This window comes from Euprymna scolopes, chromosome 4 (assembly GCF_053919585.1).
Source record: "Euprymna scolopes isolate OS-2025 chromosome 4, ASM5391958v1, whole genome shotgun sequence".
Taxonomy (NCBI): domain Eukaryota; kingdom Metazoa; phylum Mollusca; class Cephalopoda; order Sepiida; family Sepiolidae; genus Euprymna; species Euprymna scolopes.
Genome location: NC_136485.1, coordinates 160,328,388 through 160,334,034, shown reverse-complemented (window position 1 = coordinate 160,334,034; position 5,647 = coordinate 160,328,388). Strand labels below are relative to the sequence as shown.

The 5,647-nt window shown below is 33.5% G+C and overlaps 1 pseudogene; it reads right to left on the bottom strand.

Annotated features, from left to right (window-relative positions):
* Positions 1–409: 409 nt before the first annotated feature.
* LOC145275310 (5S ribosomal RNA) lies at positions 410–526 on the bottom strand (annotated as a pseudogene).
* Positions 527–5,647: the final 5,121 nt, after the last annotated feature.

Genomic DNA, 5,647 nt, shown 5'->3' with positions numbered 1-5,647 from the left:
AGGGTGCTGGCAATTCGTTATGTTGACATAATTAGATCAGTGGAGAGCATGAGTTGTACAGTGGCGCATCTCTGATCTTGCTTGTTTATCATTGTGTCACTTTCAGAAATGATAGAAGAATCATTGCTCCGTACACAACTGGCCAACTAGTAGATGATAGGTAAAAAAACAAGAAAACCGGTTTTTATCAAACGAAAATGGAATCCTGTTGTCTTTTCTAGGGCAACAATTTTATCGTTCCACCCTATAATTCCTACCTCATAAAAAGGAAGGGTTATATTCTGGGAAGATCCATCCATTCATAGCCTTAAGCCCCTAAGCCATCTACAACTTTGTAGATGCTTTTGTAGCGATTGAGTTCTTTTTACAGGGTGAGGGTGCTAGCCCCACGCCCAACCTTCCCAGAAGGTACATACAGCACCTAGCCTTCCCAAATGGTCACCCATCTGGTACTAGCCAGGCACAACGTTGCTTAACTTCGGTAATCTGACGAGAACCAGTGTGTCAACGTGATTGTGCCGTACATTCTGGGAAGATGGTATCATGATAAATAGATATACTACTCCTCTCCTCTGCATTTAGCATTGGATGATGGTGCATTAGTCTGAAATATTAAAGTAAAAGCATTAAAAGATAGTACAGTAGTACTTTTCATAGAAGTACTAGTATTGGAGAAGTACAATGGTACATTCGATTCGATGTCTTCATTTAGTCTCAAGAAACAAGGGATACCCCCTTTAAATGTAACTGGGTGTGTAATTGTGATGCAAGAGTTGCATGTCCTGGATTGGCACTGCTTCAGTCCCGTGACAAGTAGAAGTCCAAGGCGACTGGAGATAATGCCAAGATTAGTAGAGGGCATGTACAACACTTGGAATTTCCAAGTGGTTACCCATTTTAGTACTGACCAGGCTCAACGTTGCTTAACTTTGGTGATTTAACAGGAACCAATGGGTCAAGATGATTATGCTGTATATAAATGAAACTGCAACACTAACCCTAACATGTGTTTAACTGGCTTACACTGAAGGAGGAAGTTTCATGGAAGTATAAAATTCCCAAACAGTCCTCAGTCGCATGTATATTCCCATAGGGAGAGATGACGATGTTAGGTTTTTGCTACTCTTGCAGGGAGATGTCGACATAGGACGACATAGTACATTATTAGAAGTAATAGTATAGTCTTGGCTTCAGCTAGTTACCAAAGTCCATTAGTAATAGCAGTACAATAGTACAATTAATACATGTAATGATATAGTTTCGATGTCACACAGATAGATTCCAAATTTCTATTACTAATAGATTATTATTATTATTATTATTATTATTATTATTATTATTATTATTATTATTATTATTATTATTTTGCTTTGTTATCAGTTAAAAGCTTATAAATATGAATGCTTAGAATGAAAACAATGATTCCATTTCCAAAATCCTTCTTAACATTAGGTGATTCGGTACAATACATTTTGAGTGCAATCTAATCAATGCCTTTTTCATATCATATACCATCATTCCTAATAAAGCATCTGATTGCATGATTGCGGTACATAGATAATATTTGGAGATATTAATTTTGTCTTGTAAAGAGTGGAGTTGTATGTTTTAATAAATAAATACGTTCATTATCATCTTTGGAATACATTAAGGAAAAAAGTATAAAAAACCCAAAAAACAAATAACTTTAAAAGAAATATCCTTTTAATTCGAATGAAAAGCTTAAATATAAAAATTAATCGCTGTTTTTCAGGCAGGAATGCACTATGTCTATGAGGTAGTTTTTACCTTCATCATTCCCTCTGAGTGCATAAAAGGCAGATAATAAAAGAAGCAACAATTCTATGCACAACGCTGTTTGTTCAGTTAAAACTCGTCAGATATGCATAACAATCAATGCCGTTTTTATTGTTACTTTGCATTCAAAAGCCGAAAGAGGCGTACAGCCTTCACAGACTCGAATGAAGATTAACTAAAGGGATGTCTATTGTGTTAGGGTTACTTCCCTTTGATATATATGACATCTTGTTAGTTAAGAGTACTTTTAATGCTCTTACTGACATCTTATCAACAATGGAACAAAAGGTGAGAGAACAATTGATTTCCACCTAAATGGATGGCTTCATCAGTCTACTGTTTATATATAACCAAAACATTGATTATAAACTCTAACATAATCTTTGAGTATTTTTTATTCTTTCTAGTTGTCTTATGTCTTTTTATACAATGGATATCATTGATTTTATGAAATGAGCGTGAACAAGATTCTCTAATTGGTTAACTTTTTGGGGGTCGTTCTAATAATCTATTTTATTTAAGGAATATTAAGTTGTCTTAGTCACTACTTTCAAGAAATAAGATTCATAGAATCCTAAGTTCTATATATCGATAAAGACAACGAGACTCCCTAAAGATACTTACATATCGTTTGAGATAAATATATCTATATATCGTTTCAAATAATATCTAAATATCGCTTGAGATAAAGATATCTATATATGGTTTGAAATAATGATATCTAAATATCGTTTGAGATAAAGATATCTATATATCGTTTGAGATAAAGATATCTATATATGTCTTGAGATAAAGATATCTATATATCGTTTGAGATAATGATATTTAGATATCGTTTGAGAAAAAGATATCTATATATCGTTTGAGATAAAGATATCTATATATTGTTTGAGATAAAGATATCTATATATTGTTTGAGATAAAGATATCTATATATCTCTTGAGATAAAGATATCTATATATCGTTTGAGATAAATATATCTATATATCGTTTGGTGGTTTAAACCCCCAGAAACATGTCACTTTTTTTCTATTTGCTTTTTCACCTCAAACAAGGCACGGTGACACTTTGATGTAGGGAGCTACTATCTGGGACAAGATTGCAGAGATACTATGTAGGGAGTTGAGCAGCAAGATGTTTGTTTACATTACACTTGAACTTTTGCATGTCAGTACAATTGGAAAAGCAAGTACCCGGAAGGGAATTCCAAAGTCTAGCAGTTCTGTGGAAAGAAACTGTTCGAGTAGAAGGGTTTCTGGCCTCTGTGGATCTCTACAGTGTAGGGGTGGGATTTTGCTGCTTGTCGGGTTTGTCGGGCGTATTTACGCCAAGGGGATACAAGGGTTGTAGTTCGTATACCATTAAAATACTTGTAAAACAGAGAGATGCAACATTTCGTCAATGGGACAGTGGCTGAAGCCTACATGACAGTTTGGGACCTATTAGTTGGCGACTCTCTTTTAAACGCTGTCCAGGAGTGAGAGACTAATAGCAGATGCATCAGCCCAAATGTGAAAACAATACTCCATATATGAGAGAATGGATGCCTTGTAGAGGTACGGGATACCTTTAGGCATAAGTAACTTTCTAGCACAATAGAGAGGGCCCACTGACTGAATTTTATGAAATACATTATACATCACTTGACGTGTAGATTCTCGAGTTTAACAGAGAGATTCCAGTGTTCAACAAGATGCTCATAAAGAAGTTCGGGGGTTACATTAGCTGAAACATTGTGAAAATAACACTTACGATAAGAACATTAGTCTGAATATTTCAAATAATATGAATTATTTCTACAGTTTGAAAGATTGATGATAACATCTAATTACTCCAAATATACCCAACTTCAAAAATGATTTACTTAGCTAGCAGATTTCTTGGATGTGCACTATCCTTTTAGTGCTAGGTTTTATTATTTATATCCATTATATACAAATTGCTTAGTATTAAAGAAGTAAAAGTATCTCTGTGAATATTGGCAATAATCTGTGATGGCTGCCAGAGAAGTGGGTACATATGAATATATGTATTCGTTTTCTATTGGCAAGCATTTTCTTAGATCTCTATTGAAGAATATCTTTCTTTGATGATCTTTGGAGGTTTTTTTAATACATTGGAAGAAATTCTGATTCGGTCGCCATAATATGCTGTCTATTGATTGATTCATATGATTTAAACTTTGGCCCACATAACATCATAAAGAAAAAAATCTGAATAAGTTAAAAACTATGTTAGGCAATACATGTGATTTCATCAGTCTTACAAATCCATAAACAAATAGGAAGGAACTGAACGAAATGAAATCGAAGTGCTTTTATATAGTAATCAATTGGTATTCACAAAAATTATTAGTCAAAAAAAAGTGACAGCAGTTTAAATTAGAATATTATTTAATTTTTGGCCTAGGTTCTAGCATCAGTTTTAAATACCGCGTTTTTCCATAACAAAGAAACAAACATAGTATTATAAAACATCTTTGTTTTCATGTTGTATAAAAGTGTCCTTCTATAGATGTTCAACGATTTTTTAACAGAGCGTAAGTCTGCAGCGTGAAATGCATCTTGGCCGCTGATCTTTATATGATTCCTGCTAATTTTAGCAGCAGGGGATTCAGGGAACACGGTTCTACCATAAAGCATCATTAACGAATTTATATTTTAGGAAATTTTACACTCGAGAGCCAAGTGCTGATCTCCACAGGACCCAGAAAAAGATGTAGCAAGGTGTTTTGTCTAAATAGAAGAAAGACAGCATTCTTCGCTTGCGTTTCTGATCTGCGGAATGGTCTACAGAGGAGGTGTCATGAGGCCTATCAGATCTAGGTTATAGTCGCCTTGGACAAACATCCAGATGCTGTACAGATATACGCATATTGTACCTTTTTTCATGGCCAGTTTCACTTGATTGTTTTTTTTTGTGTGTGTGTTTTTTCTTCTTTTGCAAATAAATAAAATTTTATTAAGAATTGATCAGGTAACGTACTGAATTCGAACTTTTGCCTATCAAAATTTAACATTTTCTGATCAGTATTCATTTCTCAAAAACGAGGCATGATCAGCCTAACTTGAGATTTTTATTCATGCTTACAATCAGTTGTTTGTTCCTCAACTCACCTAGATCAAATTTTCATTGCCTCTAAAAACATCCGACATTCGCTTCTGCTTAGTTGGGCATAAGACTATTTGATATTTTACAAAATTATTTAAACCAGTAAATTTGAGAGGCCTGAATAGATAATAGTCTGTACAAATTAAGCAAAGATTTTTAATAAGCCATCATTTATTAAATTCTTAATTAAATTCATCATTCATTAAATTCTTAATTAAATTCATTATTTATTAAATTTGTCTTTGCAATTAATTCTAATTAAGTTCAGTAATCTTGATTTTAAATTTAAGAATATTTTTTTTTCCTGAAAGATATTTTTTTTTTCTATTTATTAAGGAGTCACAATTTATCAAGGCTAAACACTACTTGAGGTTAAAGATGAATGAGATTGATAGATTGTCAGTTGAATGACGAAGGATATTATGAAACGATTGAAAATGAGAAATGGAATAAACAAAATTTGATCACTTATGAGAACGGTTTATATTTGTTCACATCGGATTTCTTGTAACTGTGCAGGGAAGGAATTCCTTGGCAGCATATTCCCTGGATTGAATGTTGGTAGAAACAAACTCTAATCAAGGAAATTCCTTGTGGTAGGAAGACGAGTTCATTGTGTTGTTTTCTTACAGAGATGACCCAGACATTGAGCATTTGCCAGACAGAATAGAAAATACTAGCAATCTCTTTTCTATGAGAAAAGGTTATCTGATTTGTATACAATCCCTTGTAGTCCAT